Source organism: Ambystoma mexicanum, chromosome 3p (genome assembly GCF_040938575.1).
Source record: "Ambystoma mexicanum isolate Mex_15411 chromosome 3p, UKY_AmexF1_1, whole genome shotgun sequence".
Lineage (NCBI taxonomy): Eukaryota > Metazoa > Chordata > Amphibia > Caudata > Ambystomatidae > Ambystoma > Ambystoma mexicanum.
Genome location: NC_090925.1, coordinates 1,109,350,852 through 1,109,375,930, shown reverse-complemented (window position 1 = coordinate 1,109,375,930; position 25,079 = coordinate 1,109,350,852). Strand labels below are relative to the sequence as shown.

At 45.8% G+C, this 25,079-nt stretch overlaps 1 protein-coding gene across 7 annotated transcripts in view; it reads right to left on the bottom strand.

Annotated features, from left to right (window-relative positions):
* The window catches only part of FGF1 (fibroblast growth factor 1), a 524,090-nt gene extending 505,517 nt beyond the window's left edge, over positions 1-18,573 (bottom strand). For 2 of the 7 annotated variants that reach the window (XM_069652464.1, XM_069652466.1), the window contains exon 1: positions 18,364-18,513. The gene's annotated coding sequence lies outside the window, so the exon portion shown is untranslated. Of the gene's footprint in view, positions 1-18,363 lie in introns of all 7 variants that reach the window. The other 5 variants (XM_069652462.1, XM_069652468.1, XM_069652467.1 and 2 more) reach the window with 5 other exon arrangements.
* Positions 18,574-25,079: the final 6,506 nt, after the last annotated feature.

Genomic DNA, 25,079 nt, shown 5'->3' with positions numbered 1-25,079 from the left:
TTCAAATTCATAAAATAAATCTTTTAACTTTGCAAAACAGCCTGCTTCCTGGTTCAGTGAGACCGAGGGGGAATTCAAAGAGAGGGGCGTGATATAAGGGTACACCATTCAGAAATAAAAGAACTTATAGACAAAAATATATATTTAAGGATTCCAGCTGTGCATCACACGCTAGGCATTGACTTAGGTGGAGTGCCGGGTTGAAATCACTTACAAGATCGCTTTTCGTTTTAAATCGTGCACAAAATGTCACTACCAGTTCTTCGTACACACTCTCCAGTCGCCCCCTGTTCAAACTGCCACCCCCGCAAATGCTCTCTCGATCCTCACATTCCACACTCGTACTACTTCCACAGGCCCTCCCTCGATTGCACAAATAATATTCAGTACAATAACACATCAAACTAAAATAATGAGCTAAAACAACAACCACTACTTTATCTCATTCCCCCACCCAAAATATATTAAGCACAGGAATCCGAGATCTCCAATTATACAGAGACCCTACCTTTGTATCCTCTTATCACTTGGCGCCACCTTCTCCTAGCTCAGAAAGAATCCTACACTTGTATTTCTAACCTCATATTCTTACAACAATATCATTATACCAAATAAAAACAAAACCATACAAAAACAGCCATGTAGTCGTTACACACCCCTCAACTCAATCGCTATTCACCCTCGCTCCCCCGCCCACACACTACCCCCCAGTTTCCCTGTTCTCCCCCTTCCCTCTTAGCACCCCCCCTAGCCGTTGTTGCCCACAAGAGGTGTACTTATATCTGCGTGTCAATTCAAGCTCCTCTGTCATGGGGTCCCAATAATGGCCTGCACCTTTCTAGGAGCCGCGCCCCGCTCCAAAGAGCAGACAGGAATTCTGTGAAAATGGCTCCTGTACACTACTGCGGGTTGCGCGCTTGGGACTGGTCACTGTAGGTGGGTGTGGCCCCTCCAGAGATGCAGCCTGCAAGCCCCCTTCTTGTGTGGAAAAGTCTGGGATCACGTTGGGGTCACCAAAATGCAGAGAAGCACCTCAACGTTCACACCAAAAAAAAAAAAGAAGACGACCCATTAGGGAAAAAGACCCAGCACGCCTCTTGCAAGGAGAACAAGGTTTATTCTCGTAAAAAGTCAAGTACGCTACCATGGAGCACTCTCACGAAACCAACATGGACGGCAGCTTATAAGGCGAAAAAAGTGTCAATAATGACATACATCACATAGGGTACACATCCATGTAGCTGGTTGTTGCGTCTCTATACATAGGCAGCCTGTTCCATATGGGATGCCATGTCAGTGGTCCCAGCTTCTCTTGTCCATTTTCTTCCATGTGGGGCTCTTCTCTCTGCATCATCCGGTGCCAGACTCGATAATTAGCAATTAAGTGTGCAACTCGTAACATGCCCTATCAGCGGCCTAATGTGCACCTGGTACTGCAGACATGGGTGCAGAGGCTACGTTGGAGGTCATGTTACCTTACAAACCCCAACTACATCCCAGACGCATCAGCATTATTCCAGGTTCTCCCTCCCCCCCCCACTCCCTTGCCTTTAAATGGGTAACTCTCCCTCCCTGGCACATCACAGCACAAATCACAGGGGCCTTGAATATTCTGGTGTGATCTTTATAACAAATGGGTGTTTCAACAGTTTTATGGTCTGGGGTCTTGGGCGGCTAGCTGGTACTCTGGAATGTTAGGGTCTTGGGATGGGGGCCTTTAGTCCCTATAACTTAGGGTTCGGGCCAAACTAGGTCAGAAGCTAATGCCCCCCTCATGAGGGATAACTGCTTGCAGGGAGCTCTCGACCCACTTAAGGCCTTGCCGGGCACATTCTTTCTTGGTTACATGTGCTAACAGTATTAGACATGAAAGGATGTATTGATCCTGGTGAATTCTCATTCCCCATTGTCACCCTGGCTGCAGCATGTTCCCACATTCATACACGCATCTCTATGTCCTAAACTTGGGTCTACTATCGTGGCTGCACGCAAAGCCAGGCCTCAATTTAAAGATGGCTGCTACTTTCAAAGATGGCGTTCTATGTCCAGTGCAATCTACACCCAGTTTCGCTGTGACCTCTCCCCTAATGCAACTTGTATTGGCAACCCCATCCCACTCCTCCCTATATTCCCCCCAGACACCTACAACAGAGACTTGGGTCTCTGTCGCATTCAGAATCTCTTGAGGGGCTTGGGACAATCGCCCCCACTTCCCAACATCCTTTGCTGCACGAAGTCTCACCAATTTTAGAACTGTGTGGATGTGTAAAATAAGAGCAAAGGAGTTGGTGCTGCTCCACAAATGCCTAATATTAATGAGACTGCTCTCTTGAGAATATTCCCTCAGAGAAGGCCGATTCAACACGGGGCAAAAATGACTGGCAACAGCTCAGTACATGGAAGCTTTCTTTATCAAAAGGAGAGACACGACATAATTTCACTTGATCAGGGAAAATACCATAAGTAAGCAAAAGGTTTAGATTCTGCACTGAAATATTTGAATAATTCCTTGTCATCTCACTGATCCCGCCTTTTAACCAATAACCCCTTTTCTTTTCCTGAATAGCGACATGGAGCTACCTCTGGGCGGGTTAAGTGCGACATACAGTAAGAATCTTACAAGGCTACAAAGACAAGCAAGCACAAGACTCCACCATCTGAGACTGGCTTCCCATCCCCCTCAGGATTCAAAGAATCTTCCTCGGATCCTGCAAAGACTTTCGACCTGAAGACAGGAAAGCTCAACTCCTTTCACGGTCTGAACTTTGTTGCCATAGTCCTGGATGACCAGTCTAACGCACTGACGTCATTCACCTCTTTTTAGCTGCCCAATATGGCAGTTCACCAGTTTTTCGCCTGAGCAAAATCTCTCGATTTTGTGGCCTGCAGGTAAGCTGTGTCCCTCTGTTACTCTCTCCCATTATAAGTGTCCTGAAGTGACTGCAAGACAGCCAAGGGCCTATTATAAATGCCACCTTTTATATTTGGAAACTGTGGTTTTGCTTTTCAAAGGGGTGCCCAATATATGTGCTGGAGGCTTGTGTCAAGTCCATGAGGTTAGTTATGAAAGGAGAAAGGGTAGGCTCCTGGCCTCTGGGTCATAGCCGATATCGTCAAATTTGTGAAAATCAATGAATTGCACATTTCATGGTGCTGTCAACGTAGCGGACAAAGGCCCTACTCAGTAAATCACATTTTATCCCTTGTTTGTGCTGAAACACACACAATAAGTAAACCGAAAGCAGAACGCCTGGCCAAAGCAAATGGCAGAGTGCCTGTATCCTATAGGCTACCAACAATTCATAAATATTGAGACAAAACACCAAGCAGGCCTATGTCGGGAGTAAGCTCCATTTTGGAACCATTATCCAAGTTTGTAGACTTTTATTTGAGACCTTTTATTCCTCTGATGAAGAGTTATGTTCAGGATACTAAACATGCCATCAATCAAATTGAAGGTCCTCTTTCAATCCAGCTAGTCACATACTTATGTGTCTAGATATTCAATCCCTCTATACAACAATTACACAACAGGCCACCATGGAAGTGGCGGAAAAGACCCTACTGAAAAGGAATGATGGCCATCTAGTAAGTAATGCCTCTATAAAATGGTTTGCTGAGGTAGCACTTACCAATACTTTTTTCCAATTCAACGGGCAGTTCTTTTTACAGCCGGAGGGCACAGCAATACGAGCGTCAATGTCACCTAATCTTTCCAATTTATATGTGAATATGTTGGAAGAGACTGTTGTTTATGCAGATTCAAATCCCTTTAGCAAACATCTAGTACGATGGTTCAGCTGTATAGATGATAGCCATGGGAAAGAAGCGAGGATAGCTCAGGGGCAACACGTTTGTCTTGGAAGCAAGACGACGCGGAGCTCCACAGGTTCGACAGACGAGGCTGTGCTTAGAAACCTCTGGGTATTAAGCGCGTTATAAATAACCAATTATAATAATAATAAAATGTTAAGCCCACAAAGTCATTAAGTAGTATTTTCTTTGTTTGATTCAGAATTTTAAAAAGATATTAATATTCATATGAAATGACGAATTTTGTAAAATATTAAAAGCCATGTAACCCTTCCTCGACCTTACCATATCCACTGATCTGTGACAAAAGCACAGGCGGAGGTATCTTTGGAGTGTCAAATGATTTCAGATTGGCCTTCCCCTATTTACTGATAAATTGCTTTATTTAGATTTAGCAAGGTGAGAATTGTTATTCTGTTACACACATAACGGTCATTTTTTATGTGATGGGTTGGAGAGGAGACCTGTGCTTTTGTACCAGAAGGAAACACAAATTTCACACTTTAAGAGTGTGCTTTGTTAGCAGTTCATGCTGAGGGCCTGACCAGAAATCTGTTTCAAAAATGATATTTCATAGTTTGCCACAGAATGAAGATGTGACAATTGTTACCGGAACACACATTAACAACAAGAGAGGTGACTTTTCCTAACCATTTGTTTGGGAGCTCAAAGTGTCCTCTCCAAATCACAATCCAGGTACAGATCAAAGAACAGATAAAAGACGGATGCTTGAGTAAAACATCATTCACCGCCTGGACAATAGAAGTCTTGGCTGAGCTGCAGTTTCCCAACCTGGACCTGAAGGAGCTTTTCAGTCCCAAGCCCTGGAAATGCTACTTCTTGGTCCCATCCCCTGCTGGACCTACTTGCTTGCCACTTGAGAGAGCTACTGACTGCGCAACCCACCCCAGAGCAGGGATGGCATCAGAGCGGTTACATTTTTTTTCTGTTGAAATATGCCATGGACCTTTGGGGGCTGGGAGCAGGTGCTCTGGGTTGGAAGTCTTATGAAACAGAAACAAAACCCTTTAATTTCGGAGAATAGTTGTGCACAGCGCACACATTGCAGATCATCACCTCCTTCTAGCAGTCTCTAGGAATGTTCTTGGCACCTTGATGCCTTTTTATTCAGAATTTCCCATCATTAGCGTCCTGCTGCCAAAAAGCAATCAATAGCTTTTCAGTGGACATTTAGTGTGTGAGCCCCCTGCTGGCTGCCTTTCCTGTGATAATATGCAACTATTAACCACCTCACTGCATTGTTTCAACTTGATTATAAAGTAAACACCCCACTCAAGCCTCTGACTGGTTTTACCAGTTGTAAAACAAAGTGGGCTCCCAAAGATCACGCTGAAAATCCCCACCAGCCTGGATACATCTTCAGCTGGACCTGCCTCAGAGCCACCTGCCAGACTGACTGAACCCCTTCAGAACCCAGCTTTACTACTTTGCTCATAAACACATGCAAGTAGCTCAGTAAATGTGTGCGTGTGCAATTTTGCTGCATATTTACCACATTGACATGATGTAGGTGGGAAAATTGCTGCATCCCATCAGGGCCAACCATACTTTCATGCTACTAAAAGTGATCAAATGAGTGCCATGGAGTGGGTTTTAGAAACATTTGTTTCTAACAAGAGTGCTAAGCTGCATGATTGTGTCAGGAAGTAATCAAAACAATGTCTTTTTAGAATATACATACTTCATTTTGGCTACAAGTTTGGCAAAGCAAAACTTCTTTTATAAGAGTTTGAGAAAGGATTTTATTTTCAGTTTATTAGGTAATGTGAAAGGAACTGTGTTCTGAGATGTGTTCACCATCCGTTATATATATAAGGCATGAAGCAGGTACAACATTTGCCCAAGTGTGCTTTGGCAATAAACATGCCACAACTGACCAGGGAAATCATAACACTGCACATTTGCAAACACCAACATCAGCTAACAAAAGCCTCTAGCCATCTACACACACAAGCCTCCCCAGAATTGTGTATACACCAACACACTGCACCCAACAACATAGCCCCTCACCATACAAACACCCTACTCCATGACACACCTGCATCACCTGCCCTGTGCATACACACCTCCCCACTGCACACTCCACTGCCAAGCACAGGTCACACAACACCCTGCACACCCACACTGCTCTACACTCACCCCATCCACTGCAGTGCACACATGCACACAACCCTAACACTGCTCTACACTCGCATCATCCACACAATGCAAGAATGTACAGAGGCCCAAACCTCTTCACACACTTCCTCCCGCCCTGCACTCACCCGAACTGCATGCAGTCTTACAGTCCCAAACCTCTTCTGCATACACTGCCAACACCGTCTCCAGCACTCCTATATAGGGTCCTTCACTGCACACATGCTCACACACTGTCCACAGTATTGTACTGTACACACAAATCAACCTCACCGCCACACAAAGTGTCCCCAGCACTTCACTGTAGTTTACAAAGACACACTTACCCCAGCATTTCACCCCAATGCTCTGTGCACACACACACAACATTCCAGCAGTGCATTCCACATATCTCCCTGCAGCTCACTCTGCTGCAGCACAGCACATATTCATCCCACTGCATCACACACCCAGCTAGAGGATATGTCTTGGAGGGCCAACAGACATACTGAGGCCTAGGCTTACTGTGCGGTTGGTCATAGTGTTATCTTGCTTTATTGTGATGAATGCAAATACTGGAATTTGGCCTCACTGTGCTAACTTGTGTGAGGAGTCAGTAATGCAAGACAGACAGACGTATCGTTTTCTCAATGTTTGCCATTTATTAAATGAAAAGGGGCAAGATAAACATCTATCTTTTCCTATCCTAACAAGGATGTCCCTACCTAGCAAACTAAAACTAAAGAAAAATGACCTAGTGTCCAAAAAGGCTCCGACACTCACACTAATACATAGAACAAAATTATGCAAGGACTATTTAGAGATCTTCAGTTTATCAAAGCAAAAGAACAGTTCAAACTCATAGGTTTTAGAAGGGGATCGATGTGATTACTGCGACCCAGTTTACTGCGCCGGCCGAAAATGCTGACTTTTTTTCAACCCCCTTTTCACAGACTATATATGCGGAGGGAAGAATCCCTCAAACCCCCATACACCCCCCAACATAAATTACTTACTTTACACCAGCCCCCGCATATATATATTCTGAGAAATAAGGGGGGGGCCCAAAAAAAAAAATAATCTGCATTTTCGCCCGGCGCAGTAAACCCGGCTTAGTAATTGTAGGATTCCTTTAGAAAGTGCTCTTTGTGACCAGGGTTGGACTCCTTTTCCTTGGATCAGTGCAGAAATATCCTTGGTAAAGTTCTGATTCAACAACGTGTTGTTCAAGTTAACACAAAAAGGTCTTTTCCATCCAGTGAGCCCTTCTATTTGGTAAAGTAAATGTCTTTTCCACAAACACTTATCAGGATGTCAAACAATTATTAGTGTAACACACTTCTTCAAATGAAATCAGGATAGCACAGCAACTACCTTAAGTGATGCAACAGTTTGTCCAAATGATATTAGAGTTAACAATGTTCACACTGGCCTCACCCATGCACACACAGTCCCATGTCTGGGCACAGCACATGGACACAGACTTTGCTCTAGAACCGCTAGCCTCACCAACCACGGATGCCCCCATACTGTCCCAAGGCCCAACCCCCCACCACACCTCTATCAGCCACCACATCGATTTCGGTTCTACCCAGTAGACCAGTAACCTCACACCAGCACACCAGAATACCGAGCTGCTCAAGTGTGCTCTTCCAAATGCAAGAGAAGTTGAAGCTCATGCAGGGGAAATTCATGACTCCTTGAGCTGAACCTGGACATCCTGGCCATTACCGAGTCCTGGCTCCATGACGCCTCTGGCCTCCTGCTCTCATTGGCCCTGCGACTTCTACTATCCATTGGTCTGATCGACTTGCTGGTACAAGAGATGGAGTTGCCCTCATTACCAAATCTTCCTTGAACTTCACAATCTCCCCTCTGCCTTCCACCCCTGTGTATGAAATGTTGCTACTAAAGCGGACAACCAATCCTCAAACCACAGTGAATTGGATCCTGATCTATAGGCAATCCAATGGCCCCAGCCAACCTCATCTCGACATCCCTCTACTCATCACGCCACTCCAAAAATCACTCACCAAATGCATCATTTTAGGAGACCTCAATCTTGGCCTTAATGTTGCCAACGTCTTCAAAGCTACTGGGCTTGCGGCCGCACTAGGGGACATGAGCTTTTCCCAACTTATCTCAGCCCCTACCCATGCTAAAGGTCGTACTCTAAACTGGATACTCATTGCTAATGCTAACACCACCATATCATCCATCGATCACGTGTCATGGTCCGACCACATCCTATGTAGTTTCGATCTCTCACTACAGAAGTCCCACAAAACGCCCACCTTGCCACTTAGCCCTATTCTTGTCCATAACATGCTCAACCTAAAGCACAAAGACCTTAAATATTCCCCCTGGCCTCAATCTATTCAAACATCACACCGCAACTACAATCTGCACAGGTCCTGGCCAATCTCTACCACTTTGGTCTGCTCCATGCTCTTGACCAGGTTGTGCCATTAAAATCCCAAATCCACAAACCTCACAAAGCAAAAAAACACCTGGTTTTCAGAGGAGTTGGTACTGCTTCACAGAGATAAACGAGCCCTGGAATATCTTTGCAAAAAACACCCCAAGCTGAGCACAGAAACAGCCCTACTAGATTTAGAAATCCAAATGGACGCCATCTAAGACTCTGGTAAAGTAGCAATCCTGCTCCTGTTAGATCTCTCAGCAGCCTTTGCCCTGGTCGATCATGACATTCAATGCCAACATCTCCTAAATCACTTCAACTTCTCTGAGGAAACCACTCTTTGGGACCAATCATTCCTTAGTGGCTGTACTATACGAGTCATCATAGGAGACTCAGTGGGAGATGATATCCCAGCACCATTCGGGGTCCCGCAGGGCATCTGCCTCTCTCCCACCCTCAACATCTACACCAAACCCCTTTTTGATCTATTTGCTAGACACCAGAAATATCATCTACACTTATTTTGCTGATGGATACGCAAATCGTTATGCCCCTCTCGGGTGACAACAATTCTGACTCTCTAACTATCGATGAGGTTTACAGCACAATACAGAACTGGATGGCTACGCAAAATCTCTGCCTCAATGATGAGAAAATGGCGCTCCTCATCATAGACCACCCCACACCACCTTAAGCATCTGGATGCCTCCTTCTGTATCAATGGTACTCCCATTGCGGTCCAGAAGAATATAAAAACACTTGGACTTCACCTTGAAGCTGACCTTTCTATGGCTAGACATACTAATGCTTTAGCCTCGTCAACTTCTCACTTAGTAGACAGTTTCTATCCCCAGTAACTGCCTCACCCTCGCTCGTGCACTAATCCTATCCAAACTTGACTATTGCAAAATTCTGCTGATGGGCACAGCCTCTGCCAAATCTAAGCAAACTACAACTGCTCCAGAATAAAGCTCTCCGCTCTGCCTTTGGCCTCAAGCGCTCTGATCACATATCAGCCACTAGACGTGCAAAACACTGGCTCCCTATGAAAGCTCGGCTTGAGTTTGAACCCCTCTCCCTCACTCACCACTGTGTTCACAGGGTCACCCCGCAATACCTCAACAATTGCATCTCAAAAACAGCTCACAGTCTTGCCCTCAGATCCAGCTCCAGCATTTCCCTGCATATGCCCCACTACAAATCGAAAAAAGCAGGTGGAGTGAGGTTCTGTGTTACAGCACCAGCCCTCTGGAACTCCCTCCCACCATCTATCAGAAACATCTTTATCTAATTTAAAAAAAAAACTTGTCAAGACCTAGTTATTTGACAAATATGAGTAAGGTTGCCTATGCCTCTTATCTATGGCTACTAGCTAGCTAGTCAGCTGCTAGTCAAAGTTCACTGTATTTTTCCCCATGTATTGTCTTTATCTCTACTCTACTAAAAACATGTTCTTTCCACCACACCTTTTTGCCACAAACATACTTCTTCAAATCATCTTATACTTGCCTGCCACGACCAACTACTATGATCCCTTTCTTGGTATACTCACCTGCCAGGAAGAAAGCTCCTACAACTACAATTGTTCTTAGTGGCAATATTATTTCAACAAATCTCCACTGAGAAGTGTTGAACAATGGCTGCCCCTTGTTATAGTTTCTTGACTCTTGAAAATGTGCGTTTAAGGTTTTCCCAACCTGGAAACTCAAGAAAGGAGAATTGCTTCCAGGGTGCCTCTTACCTACTTCTTTATAGCCTCTTGGCTGTTGGCAATGCGGGTAACAAGTTTCCCCCAGTTGGTATCCCTTATAAGGTGAGTTGCACCCTTTTTGCCTCTGTACTATTTCTCCAAGACCTCTTGGCGGTTGACAATGCAGGTTACAATTGTCCCCCAATTGGCATCCCATGTAATGGGAGTTGTGCCGTTGTTGCCTCTGTATTGTTTCTTTACAGCCTTTTGGCTGTTGGCAATGCGGTTAACAAGTTTCCCACAATTGGTGTCCCATGTAAGGGGGGTTGCACCCTGGTTGCCTCTTTTGTGTGTTCAGTATTCAAAATTATTATTCTCCCTCATTTGTCCTGCTCGGAGCACCCCCGGGTCACCTTTAGCTTCAGGCCAACTCACTGGTCTTCTGTGGCATCTCGGATTCAGTGTCGGCTCATGCAGTGGACCTCCTGCATCCTGTCCGCTCTGTTACCAGCTACTGCGTACCTTCAGTGAACTGCACAGCTCTTCCTTGGAGCACCGACAGCTCTCTTGCTTCTCTGTGACCTCTCACATACTGAAGCGCTACACACTGGGTTGGGAGCACATCTCCCTCTCGGCTGGGCTCTCTTTCCGATGCCGCTTCCTGCTGCGCTCACTCTGCAATGTCGATCAGCATTAGCTGGCGTTCTTCATTCTGTAGCATTCACAGCACTCCGGTCTGCTTCTGCCGGCCTCTGCCTCGGCTATTCCTCCTGCGTTTCTCATTCTCCTCAGCTACAACTCATTCCTGACTTTAAATGTCTCACTTTACAACAACTAGACTGCACATTCTGGTCAATGGCACCTTTGATCATTATTAATTCTGGGCTCTTCTTCGTCCCAGTACCACAGGCATTATGGATCTTGAAGTTCATTGTGGTTTTAGTTCTTTGATATTTAAGTAGTTTTTACTGTTTTGGAGCTGGGAGTTGTTAGAGGGTGTCCTGAAAAAGGTTTGTAATGTCACATTGGAGTGAGGACCTCTCCTTAAGGTAGAATCATGACAATTAGAGGATGTCATGTTTAATTCCTGAACTCCCAAGGTAGAAACCTTATTCTGTCTAATGGACTTTTGATAGCATGTTATTTGGGTATTTTCTTGAGAGGGGCTTGTGTAATGATAGTATGCCATTAGATATTTCGGAATTATGGAACTCCCATCCTCATAAAACATGAATACTGCGTCTCTCCTGAAGGATTCACTACTTCCCCCTGACAGCCATCTCCTCCCATGGGATCGTTCACCATTTTATCACCTCCAGGGTTTAGATCAGGTAGCGGCTGCCTTCCCCTGGCCACATAGGAGAAGATCCTAGGATGGGGTTTAGTGATGACTCCGCAGGAGTCATCACACTTGGTCCATTTAAATCCACCATGGCTTTTGATAACTTGGCATATTGATATGCGGCCTTTCTGTGCAAAGTGGGCATATTGAAAGCTGCCGGTGATGTCCAAGTTCGGTGCAATGGACTCTTTCACTGCTGTGCTATCTACACATCAGGAAACCTGGCACTGCCTCCTAATTGGAATCATGGAGATTGGCAGTGGTATACTAAGTGTGCATAGCCTTTACAATGGTGTTGGGTACTGAATGGTAATGTTGCAAGAACCTGGTTTATTGAAGGCAGTACCTGATAATGGTATGCATACAATGAATTGGGTTCTTATATTGCGCTTCATGTTGGAGTCCAGCCTCTAAGCACGGCACTGGGTTTTGAACCTATGCTGCTCGGCGTGGTCTTCCTTCCAAAACAGCGCATTGCCCCTGAGCCATCTTCCGACCCTAGTAACTGTGACTCCTCTACCTCTCTCAAATGCTCCTCCACCCTCTTCTTTTGCCACCACTCTCACTCTAATTTGTGACTAACTCTCCTCCTGTCTACTCCCTTTCACTCTCCCCACCTCCCGTTCTCTTAGATTTAACTCTTCCACCAACCAGTGAGAGGCACTGAAATTATTGTTAAATGCCCTGAAATCAAGTATTTCCTTCTCTTTGGACAATTAACAACCTTACCCAGCATCAACAAGTATTCTTCAGTCTCAGAAAGGGTAGGCATTTTTTGGAAGGATTCTTCCCATTGGAAGAGCTTTCCATGCACAGATAAAGCCACTGCCGGTCCTCTTAACTGTTCCAGTGTTGTCCTGTGAGGCCGATAGAAGCTTCAGCGCTTTGTAACGACCAAGACCCTTGCTGCATTCAACAATGTCTCAGAAAAGACTGACTTATGTTGCTGTGTGCAATATGCATAAAGATAACATGATCTGGAAGAAATACAAGCAATAGCAAAAGAATGTGTCTTGCATACTGAATTCCACAAAAAAAAAAAAAACTGTTCATGATCCTCATGGACCATGAAATAATTGGCTCGTTGACTATGAAATAATTAGCACTTTCTACTATGTGGCTATTCTTCCAAAGAGGGATGGTGGAGAGGAAGCCAAACAGCAGTCAAGGAGATGGGGCTGATCGGTCTAGATGGAATTTCATGTTTATCCTCTCTCATCTTGAATGTATTTTATATAATTGTAGTTCTGATTTACGTTTCTTTATACCCTTGTAAATGAACCAGTGTGTTATGTAGTGCAAATGTATGGAAGCAAAATATATATTGTGAAATGCAACCTATTTGTGGCTCAGGTTATTGTTCATGGATAGGCAAGATGTTTTCTCAATAACCAGATCATCACACACCAGACCCTTAATGCTGCCTGAGAATGTTGGTGACAATGTTAATGGTGTGAGGATGGGTCTGCGTTCATCTCCTCACGCTCACCGTGTGTTATCGCCAGCATTCTGAGTGAGCTTCCATTAGTAGTGTCCTGTTAGTGCTCTGGGGGCCGAGGCAGCTGAACTTCCCCAGAAGTGGCACACAATGCAACAGAAATCACATGTGGGTTCCTTCCAACTCTGCGACCTTATTGCGATAGGACACCGGCAGTGGGGCTTTCTCCACCAATATATTGTCAGTGATAGAAGCACTGAAAGTGTAGCAATAGCTCCAAAACGTGCATTTAAAAAACTAAACAGGATTATTTGATTGTTGAATGTAAAATAGATTTTTTGAGACAACCACAAGCTTCTCCCTCCTGTGCCCAATGTTACAGGGGTCCAGCAGTGCAGAAGCAGATCTCTGAGCTTTATTTCCTCATCGTGCAAATATTCAGGTTTACCTTTTTTTTTTTTTTGCATCAAAGAGAACCAATTATTGTGATCCTCTATAAAAACATTTAAGTCCAACACACCAGTTGAACAATATATCAGCATCAAACCCCCTCATTACAACTACATTGAGATCTTCAAAGAGATTTAGAGAACTGCGTTACCTTAAAAAGCCGTTGTTAGATTTCAAATGTTTGAACATTTCTTTTAGCAGCGCACACATACTTTAATTCTGTTTAATCGTCTTTACATTTTGTGCCATAGATGAGAAATCTAGAACTTATTTGAAGTGTATCTGTGTTTTGAAAACTGCCATTATTTGGTGTTCATTCTTAAAATAAATCTAACACCACATATGTTTTTAGGGGTTTTAACGCTTCAGCATTTAGCCCCATGGCAGTTTGCATTGCTTCTGTAGCAAAGTCCCCAATGTGTCCCCTGTCCCCCCAGATTTTGAGTGTCTCCTACGCCCCTACCAGAAGGAATACAGTGCACAAGGCCCGAGCTCTTTCTACCCTGCAATCCAGGACTGAAACTGCACTCGCGTCATCTGAAGATACGATGGAAGACGGGTATAAGGACTAGTCCCTGCAAGGAAAAAAAGAAAGCTGCACCACTGCAGCCCAACTGGTCTGTAATGCTTGCAGCTGCCACCAAGCTGCAGTTTCTAAGTATGTGCTTCTGAAGGGCAGCGGCCCCTTAGGAAACACGACAGTCTGTGTCACCAAGTGAACGGCTGCTAAGGGGAGGGTGTACTACAGCTGCACTGAGTGGTTTGTTTGAATGCAATGGTGAAAGGTAAGAGAATATTGCTGTTCGAAGAAGGCATTGAAGTGATTCACGAGCTCAGGGCTTTAAGTGGTCTGGGGCTTTTGTAGACTCAGCCCTGGCAGTGTCCAAAAATTGCTCTAGATTCGAGTCCCCCCAGCCTGATTTACGCAAGCTAGAAGTTAATATAAAGATGAGTGACAATATTGCACTTGCCCATTAATCACATCATCAGTTTCAATCATTTGAAATGAGAGGTTTCATTTTGTAATAGTCTGAAGGAAAAACATGATCTAGGATACATTGCTTGATTTTTGCAGCAGATTATTATAATGTTAACAATTCTTATTGAGCGCACATACACCCAAGGGCATCTTGGCGCTATTGAAGTCTTTCCGTTAGTATGATTGATTCAAATTAACTAAAAAAATAAGGCTCGTGCATTTTCTTTAAAGAAAAGGAGGGGTTGGAATCTGTATTAATCCGTTTTTATTTTCATATATAAGTATTGCTATTTCTTTTTTTACTGTTGATTATTTTTATATTTAATGCACTTTTTAAGGAGATGCTGCTCCATTTCAGTCCAAGGATGAAACAACGACTGCATCTGTTACGGCACACTTTCAGCTGCTTAGGCCACACGCCTTTTAAAAGTTACCTCGCTACTGGCACTTCGTACGCTGCCTGGGGCACTTATTATGCTGTTCCCCCAAATATAGTTTTGTGACTCGTTAGGCCCCCACTTTTATTTCTTTTCCTTCTAAGGGTGCTGGCGAATCTTCTACTGAAGTAAGCACACTGCTTTTCTGTATTGTATATACCCTACTCTGCTGCCAAACTAATTAAATGAGCACGCAGATGCCCAAAGTCTTCACTGAAGCGTGCACCGTGCTTCCCAGTATGTACAATGGACTACCTACTACCAATATAGTCACTGAGGTATGCACGCAGCAGACTGAGGTGTGCTTGCAACCACCGATTACCCAATGCATACACTAAAGAAACTCAGCGCCCAGTTGCTCAATGCACACAAGTGGGCATGCTGCCATCCAAACCATACACCGAGCACCCAGCCGCCCAAAGTCTTCACTAGACTGAGCATCATTATACTGAGCACCTTACTGCCAATTCATGCACTGAGCAACCTCGCAGAATGGATGAGCTGATCAGTGCCTGAGTCACAGCCTAAATTTTGCATGCAACGACCAACAACAGTCGTTTTTGTTTTGTGTTTCTCTTTGTCCATCTCCACTCCTCCCCCCTTATCGCCTTACCATCTGTCACGCACTTGCACTATTTGAAATGTCGTTGGCCGAGTACGGTAGCTTAAGGACTGTATGTTCTTCTCCCGCTCCTCCCCCTTCGCTCCTTCCTTTTTTCTTACACCTGCACTTGTCGTAAGGCCGTCAGGCCAGGTTTGCTAGTATTTTTTGCAAAATCATTCGGAAATTTCAAGGCCTAAAAATGACTGTATTCCCCGGTTCCCTGCCCACCTTAAAGCACTTCACCCGCTTTATAAATAATTACACTAAAGAAACCGAGCATCCAAGTGCCTAATGTGTACAAAGAGGAATGCTGACATACATTCCAGACACTGAGTACCCAGTTGCCCAAAGTCTTCACTGAACAGTGTAGCATGACTCCCAGAATATAGACTGAGCTGCATACTTGCAATACAGGCACTGAGCAACCGGAGGTAAACCGTATGCATGCAGCAGAGCGCGCACGCTGCAGCCTGTAGTGTGCGCGGGACCACCGTTTGCCCAATGCATTCACTACAGAAACCGAGCACCCAGCTGCTCAATAATTACAACTTAGCATTTTGCCAACAAATGCATACACTGGGCACCCAGCTGCACAGCGCAAGAACTGAGAAAAAGAATGACAACGCTACGCAATATAAATCACATTAACATAACATACTGCTCGCTTCCAATACACAATTATTTGTGCGACCCGGAGAGTCCCAGAGTTGCCTGCAGGCCCGGCTGAAGATGTGTGGGGACCCATTTCAACATGATGGTTGGACCCCTCCCCCCCTGCTTAGAGCAGAGAACTGTCTGAGGCACCCATGGGGTGTACACATTACAATACAAACAAATACAGGCGGGGGTTAATAGCCGGCAATTATCATGAGATAGCAGGGCTTAATTTGTGGGGGTGTTTGCCAGGGCTCAGCCCAGGCACTTATTTTATCAGCCTCTGTTTGATTATGTAGTGGTGTTTTGGCAACTTCATTGTTTCAACTGTCAGTCAGAGGCGTTGCTAGGGGGGCAGAGGGGACTATAGCCCTGACTCTTTTGGTTGCAGCCTCAGATAGAAGCTCAGGGGCTACAACCAAAAGGCTAGCTAGCACCAAGTCCCGCCAGTACCGACATTAGCTTAGCCCCAGATATTTTCAAGACCTAACAACACCCCTGCTGTCAGTCAATCATAGTCACATGAAAAGCAACAACAGTGTGCACTGCTCCATTCAGCCTGTATGACATGTGTGCAACTTCACTACTGTAATAACCAAATAACCAGAAGCACTGCCACAGCAGAGCGGGTCCATAACAGGACAGTCGCCAGCCAGCAGCCCCCAGACAAGGGCAAGGTCAGTGGAAGGCCACTGTTGAAGGAGTGTCTGTCACAAGTGCCATTGTACATTAAAAAAAACTTGCTGCAGTCTCACTGCTCACCAGAGGTGGCAGGGTAGGGCCTGAGCGGGCAAGGGCCACCCAAAATCTGTAAATGTCCACTCAGCAGCACTGTATGGCTATTTACAGATGTCAATGTCACGGTGGTGGGCCCAACTACATCAACTTCAGGCTCCACTTGTTAGGCAACTCTGTCTACGCCTCTGCAGCGCTCACTGGCAGCCAAGTTCCTCTGCTCAGTAATGATTTATCCTGCAGTTGTCCATCAATGTACCATGAGAGGAAAGCGCGTTTGCTCTTTTTTTTCCTGTGTGCAGAGCATCCAATTCCCACAATGAGCAGGTGGGAGTTTCAGCTTTAAATCCAAAAATACTGACATTGTAGAGAGCTTCCAACAGTGGGCGGGGAGCTATGCGTCCCAATGTGTCACAGACGTGCAAGAAAATATGTAAGCCCTGCCACTGTTTTGTACAAATTAAGCACTGAAAATACTAAATTCCCACTGAAAAGCTATACATCCTTCTTTGTCAGCAAGTGTCTGATGTGAAGGTACCAGTGTTAAAAAGCAACAAGGTGATAAACACCAGTTACCCGGCTTTTGTTGTTTAGATTATGCGCACTCAGGTCGTTTCATGCTTCGCATAGACTAGACTTCTCAGGAAATACGCATAGAATAGACTTCTCAGGAAATACGTCATGCCCAAGGATAAAGTATGAGAGGTTTGGCCTCCCATTCTGGTCGATTGCAGACCTCAACACCACAGATGTTTTTAAATAGCGACATGTTGGTCACAAGATCAGGTGAAGCAACGGGTCTCGCTCAAGGGGGTCTTGCAACCAGACATCACGAATGATGAAGGCGTGCACCGTTTGTTAATGACACTAAATGCAGCCTGCAATGTAAACATGGTTTAATGCCTGGTCGGCAGTATTATTTGGGCAAGGATGCAACATTTCGTATTCTAATCAAAAAGTTGGTTCTCGTGAACACACTGTAAACTGCGGTTCCCTGCGACACCCTCAAGCCCAAGATATCCGGGCGACAGCCTCAAGTGCAAGCCCTACCGGTGATGTCATCAAGATATACCAGCTTCTTGGAAACGAAATAGTGGGAATCGTCTTAAAAACATGACCACAGTGCACTATCTGCTAGACCTGGGCAGAGAGATGTCCACTCTTACTTACCGGAGTTCAGACATCCGGCACCCATCCCACCCTCACACCCTTTTCGCAGCGAGGGTGGTGGCATGCATGCTATGACGGAATACACTATTTGCAGCACATGCGCAGTCGGCCACTCACTTCCCCTGTGACCCCCTTGTATCAGTTACTCTGCGACCACAAGATTGACACCGTGAGGAAAATTCCATGAAAACGCACCCTCAAAGCACGCCCATATCGCAGAATAGATCTTGAAGCCCATGGCACGCCCCCCAAAGATTCGCCCTCTCCAAAACACCGCGCTTAAAAAAATTAAAATAGCTCCTGCCACTGAGGTATTGGCTAACATGTACACAGTGCATAACAGCAGCCTGCCTTTCACTTGCCAGCACTTCGACTCTCTCGCCCTCCGCCCCCAACACACACGCCCAGGTCTGGTAGTAAGTACACAGGTGCCCAAAGTCAGCAACCAGCATGTGTGGGACGCATTCGGTCGTCTGACGCAGCTGTCACGTACCTGCCTGTCTGCAGACGCAGAGCCTCCCAGAAGCCTACAGGGGCCGTGTGTTGTTTTTGCTGGTGTCGGGAAAGGGAATCTTTCTGTGTGCTGCAGTGGATCAGGGAGAGAGGGAGAGGCGGGGCAGAGAGGGGAGGAGCAGGCGTTGTCAGCAGGTTTAACTTCTGCTGTGCGCCTGCCTAGCGTGCCAGTCTGTGGACGGTGCACAGGGATGCGGGATGAAATAGCCCATCGTTTTATTGTGAGATTGGGGGGGTAGGCGGCGAGCTGGGGCAGGTGCGTGACACCGATCTGCCCCTCCATTACGTCAAAGCCGCTCAAAAGAAAAACTATAAACCGAGAATAGGGTGTGACTGTGTGAGGCAAGCTCGTTCTCCGAATTTCCCTGTGCTGGACCACATAAAGGCAGGGCACTTGCAAGACGTGTCTCAGAGCAAAATACATGCATTCACACGCCACGGAAATATAATATTAGTGCGCATTTCGTTGCCCTCAGGACAACCTCAATTTGAGGTGTCTGCACGGCATTTGTCACCCAGTTTAATGAAAAGGTGTCATGTGTGTAGCTTTCAAACCGCTGCCATAGTACTCTCGTCCAATGCATTGCAGTTAACAATTCAAGATGGACTAGCGTTCCAATGTCACAGCAACCTCATGAAACTTTAAAAGGTCGAGAACTGCATCATGGTTTACAAAACAAAACCCGCAGAAGCCAACCATTAAATAAATATTTAAAATGTGTTAAAAGCCCGTGACTTTTGCATTTCAATAGGACACAAACAGAAAATGAAGTCTTTCAGGGAATTAAACCACACAATATTAAAACACGTGTTTATATATTGTTTAAAACACTCATTAGTATTAATTCAAACCACTCGTATGACAATCATACCTATTTCCCAAAAATCACAATATTAAGAGTTGTATAGGAATGCAGATTAGCTCCGCAGCTAAGGGGTTAGTTCCTGTTTTTCAAATTACAAACAACACATGATACTAGATGCAAAAACTAGATATATACGTGTACTAAAGAAATATTCACAAATTTAACAACTAATTAATATATTTGGTCATTCAAAAAAATGCAGGCTAATATTTAATTTTGTCCGCTCCTACTTAAATCACCGACATGTAACATGTTTCGAATAAATATATTAACTAGTCTTCATCAAGGTGAATATCGTTGAAGCAGCACTTCCTTCTTGATCCAAACAGTACCAAATCTGGTTTGGAAAAAGATAATGGCGATTAAGCAAAGACGCATCAATTAGAATAGAAAAGTAATTTCAAAACTTGAACCTATACACGTGCCACAAATTGAATCAAATCGTGGTTGTCGTGGGAAGTTTTGGAGAGTCAATACATGCACGACTGCCATTTGCATTCTCTCCAGATGCTCTGGCAAATATGAAAGAGAGGTGGGAGGGTTAGGGTAGTGGGGAGTGGGGAAAGGAAACATGCAAGAGAGCTTTGCTGTTGTGTTGATACCTGCAAACCGGAGCTTCCCTGAGCTCATTGTGCGCCTCTGTTTCTAGGCAGGGACGACCTTTAGGGGTCGCCAGCGGGTAGCACTTGCGACCCTTGAGGTCTCCCTGTCTACCACTGTGATCTCCCTTGCTACCCCTAAACAAGTATAAATGAATAAAAAAGAACACTTTTCTTTTTCTTTTTTTTTCAAATGTAAGCTCCTGGGCTGTGCCATGTGGCTCTTTGTTTCTGGAGTGGCTAAGCTTTCTTGTTCAGGACTCTTAAAAAACAGGGGGTTCTACAAGTGTAACAGTTTGAGCAGTGACCCTAAATAACAAAGGATAGGAATAACACATAATCTGTCTTTCTGGAATTCTATACATAATTGCTAGACTCATTAAAGGTTTATTTCAGGCACACTTCAGGAGCTGAGTCACTGATTTAGGGGGTCATTACGAGTTTGGAAGTAGCCATGCCCCTATTTGCGGCATGGCTGCCTCCAAACTCGGGCCCGGGTTCCCTGAATGGGGACTTACCGGGTCATTCCAACCGTGGAGGACCTTTTAAGTCCCCATTCAGGGAACCCATCCCCATTCCCATTCGAGCCCCCATAGGGCTCAATGGGAATGGGGAGGGAGCTAATAACGGGCCCGTTAATAACAGGCCCGTTGTTAGCTCCCCGGTCCTTTAGCGGCTCCCACTAAGGACGGCTGGTTTTACCAGCAGGCCTTACCGGGACCCGCTAAGGGACCTTGTAATGCGGCGGTAAGGGGTTAACGGCACCGGCATACTTACCAGCACCATTAACCCCTTACCACCGACCTCGTAATGAGGCCTTTAGTCTTTTCTTAAAGACCTCAACTCAGCCTTTCATCCTTCCGAGGACGATAAATGAGTACCACCACAGGTTGGGTGACATTGTATATATATTTGTTCTATATAAAGTGCTTAAGCGTAAGTGCTATATAATAACACATCATTATCATTTGGCTTTGGACGTCTGCTTGCATTCACAGTAGTTTGGTAATATTGGCCTATACACACTGATATTAACGATACATATGGTGATCCACTCTTGTATGAAATGAATATCACATTATAGTGATATCGTAACCATATTTATTGTAGTGTACTTAGGAACAATGCTATGTGATCCCACTTCATGTTTTGTCAAGGAGTGAAAGGTCGGGTTCCATTGCTTCCTGTGATGTTACTTTGGGGTGGGGTCAAATGACAAGACACTTCCTGTGATGTCAGAGGTCAAGGGTCGTGTGAAGTCACTTCCACTACGCCAGGCATTTTGGTGAAATGACGTCCCTGTTTCTAGGTGTTCTGAGTCCAGAGCATATAGGCATTTGTGTCTAGAGGGGAACCTTACATGCCCATGATGTTTGGACCCACTATTTAAGTTGGTCGGAGAGGTGTCAGTTTCTGTTCTTTGATGTCAGTTGGAGGGTTATTCAATTGGAGTGTGCGAGTGGCTTAGTTGGTATCAGCATTGTCACGACTGGCTCACAGAATACACCAACTCTTTGAGATGGTTCAAAAGTTTTTATTTGTTTTCCAATGGACCCTACAGCCGTCCCTCTCTCTCGTCTAGTAAAGCACCTCCTCCTTAACCGAGGTGTCCCAGGCCCTAGGGTATTAGATATCGAATATTGACCACTCCTGTCTAATTTATGACTTTAGCTCAAGATGAAGACCTAAAGGCCGTTTGCGTTTTCTATCTATTCTCCTTGAGGGACTTCCTAAACTGTCCCTTCTCTATTCAGTGGTTATTTGTTCTATAGCATATTGGGATGTACCTTCCATACACTGTGCCTGACTCGATCTGTTTTCTGTCTCCCGTCTTCCTCTCTATCTCACTATCTGCTGTTCTTCTATCAGTACTGTCCTCCTTCCAAGTCCTCATGCCTCTCTCTCTATTCCCTACGTCTTTCTCCTCTGTCCCGCTGATGTCTGTCACTCCTCCTACGTCTTGGCTCCCACTTCAATCTTACTACTCTGTCTCAGTGACATGTTTCTTTGGGGGGGTTGTTGCAGTCTTTATACGGGAAGAGAAAAGGCCTGTCCCCTCAGGCAGCCACGACTCTCTCTAGTATAGTAAAAGAGGTCGCCTTGCCCTGCTCCACAAGGGGATCAAGACCCACAAAACAACCTGGCAAATGGGAGGCAAACCTTCTGGGTAGAAGACTGGCCTCCTCCTTGGTCTGTGGAATTGCAGCAGAACATTGGCAGTAGCGAGGTCAGGAAAGAAGACAGAGGCAGATGAATAAGCGAATATGGAAAGGAGCCAGAGTGGAAATTCATGGAAAGTGGTGGGAAGAACAAGGCAAAACAGAAGAAGGTTAACAAGGAACGAGAATCTCAGGAAAACTTAAGGCGGAGCAACAGAGTCGCGATGCACGGCCTTACAGAGGATCCATTGATTTACAGAGGATCCGTTGATTTATGGATCGCCGGCATTTCCTTCCATCCATCTTCCAATGTTGTCATGATGCTGGGCGGACCTGCAAAGCATGGTAATGTAAAAAAGACTAAGGGCCTCATTACGAGTTCGGAGGCAGCCATGCCCTTACTAAGGGCATGGCTGCCTCCAAACTCAGGTCTGCGTTCGGGTTCCCTGAATGGGGAAATACCGGGCCATTCCGACGTTGGAGGGCCCGGTATTTCCCCATTCAGGGAACCCGGACCCAGACCATCCCCATTCCCATTTGAGCCCCCATAGGGGCTCAATGGGAATGGGGAGCATGCTAACAACGGGCCCGTTAATGACGGCCCGTTGTTAGCATGCTGGGCTGTTCGCGGGACCCGCTAAAGATGCCTGGTAAAACCAGGCGTCCTTAGCGGGTCCCGCGAGCAGGCCTCCTAATAGGGCGGTAAGGGGTTAACGGCTCCGGCGACTTTACCGGCGCCGTTAACCCCTTATCACCCACCTCGTAATGAAGCCCTAGAACTCTATCTAACGCTGTGCTACTGATGGATAATGTTTAAGGGAACCATTTCCACCACTGCCGCAGAGAAACATGTGAGTGCCGACACTAATTCCTCCACACTTCCTTTCCCTCCTCTATATTCTACTACTCCCATCTACACTCTACTACTCCTTCCTCCACTCTAATAATCCCTCTTACACTCTACTACTCCCTCTTCCTCCCTAACACTCCTTTCTTCATTCTACTACTCTCTCCTTTGCTCTATTACTCCCTCCTTCACACTAGTACTCCCACTGCCACACTATTACTACAACTCCACCCACCTCCTACTCAGCTACCCTCCTTTCACTTGGTAACAAACACCTCACTGTCACTCCTTACACTATATCACCTAACCACACCTGTTACTCATTCACACACACTCACAACGCTTTATCACATGCACTCACTAACCAATGCCTCACCTGCTCCAAAAATCACCTCCACCGTCCTCTCCACTCTCCTTCATCCTGCTGGCCTCTTGGTCTTCTACCCTTACCTCCTCTACCTCACTAGAACAACCCACAACTTCCTGCTTATTCTGGACTTTCTTACCCCCTCCCTGTTCTCTGATTTCCAGGATATCCTTATCCAATTGGGCTCTGCCTTCCTCATCCGGGCAGGTTGCAGACAAGGACACGTTTAAATGGTGTTTTAAGCTCTACCCCTTTCATCTCTTGTGGGCCACTGTGAGGCAGCAATGGCGGCCTGCATTGTATATTGTCTAAGTTCTGGTTAGGTGGCCCATGGCTGCCCCCCCTTCAAGGTAAGTGTAGTTCCACTTGGGGGTTTCTCCCCTTTGGTAAGCCTCTAGTGGTTTAGGGGCCCCGTTAGGGACTTCTCTTTGGGCATTCAGGGGCTGGGGCGTGATGCACAGCTGACTGCTCTGCCACGTAAGAGCTCCCACTCTGTTGTCTGTTCCTCTTGTGGCGCCGACGTCGGGGCACACATGCACGCTGGTCTTGTGGCGCCGACGGCGGTGCACACATGCACGCTGGTAACTGCAGGGGCAGCATCTCTCATCTCCTGGGGTTCTTCTTTACCTTTGCGGGACTGTGAGTGGGGGGAGGGGGGGTATATTCGGCTTTGCTGAATTTTGTTTTGCTGAATGGCATCTTTGCCGATTTGTTTTCACTGATTTTCCCTCTTTATTTTACCACAGAACGGGGTGCATACCCTCGCACCACCGCCGTCTTCTACTCCCCACTGCCCACACCCCCTTTATATACCTTACCAATACTTACCACCTGTGGTAAAAAAAAAAAAAATCAAAAGAATTTGGGGAAAATACATTTGGTAAAGTTGCCATTCGGCAAAAGTGAGGTATACCCAGTGGGGCACTGCAGCGTCTTTTCTTTGCGCGAGTTCATCTGCTAGTTTCTCCGCATTTCTGAAACTAAAAGAGAACACCCGGCCTGCCAGCATTTCGCTACACAGGAATTGGGTGATGCAATTCAGTACTGCACAAAATCTGACTGTCACTTAGCGGGGAGGGGGAGGCAGGAATTGGGACCCTATCACCAGCCCCTGTCCACCTTAGGGTTAGGAAAGGCTCTGGATGTCTCCCTGTCATGCCACTCTCCCCTAGCTGAGAGGTAGTCCCCCACCCCCAGCCCTGTAGCATACCTCCTCCCTTTCCTTTAATTCCTCCTCCTCTCCCTGTCCATTACATGAAGATTCCCCCCTCCAACCCCGCCCCAAGAAGACATTTGACTATCCTGGGGATTTGATATTTGTTTCCCCAGTATGTTGAGCTTAAGGATCAATTGAGGGTATAGAACAGTGTCTCCATGAACACATTTTATTGGTATCAATGAGTTAGGATGGAGTTCCTCAGTGGTTACAAAGTCAGTCTGGATTGCAGTCTTCTTGCTCCCCACGTGGGGGATGGCTATAGTGGGGAGACCTTGAAGCAATGCTGTGAGGTGAAATGTTTGGTCAGTTTCTCCCATCATGCAAACTGCCCATAGCCCGTATTCTGTGTCTTCCTCTTCTTCTTGAACCAGATCCTCCAGGTATATGGGCTCCGGTTCTTCCTCGGTCCGTCCGACTTAATCTTCTGCCTCAGAATAGAATCTGGGTCCATGTGGAGGTGACCAATTTCCACTAGCTCTTCTCAGGGCAGAATCTGACAAGGTATCCAGGTTTTCCACACGCAGCTTTTTATAACATTAGGGATGAGGGAGGGTCCAGGTCTCTGTCAGTCGACAGGAGTAGATATTCCTGGCTTACTCTAAATGTTGGGATGGTGGCTGGTAAACCACATGTTTGGAC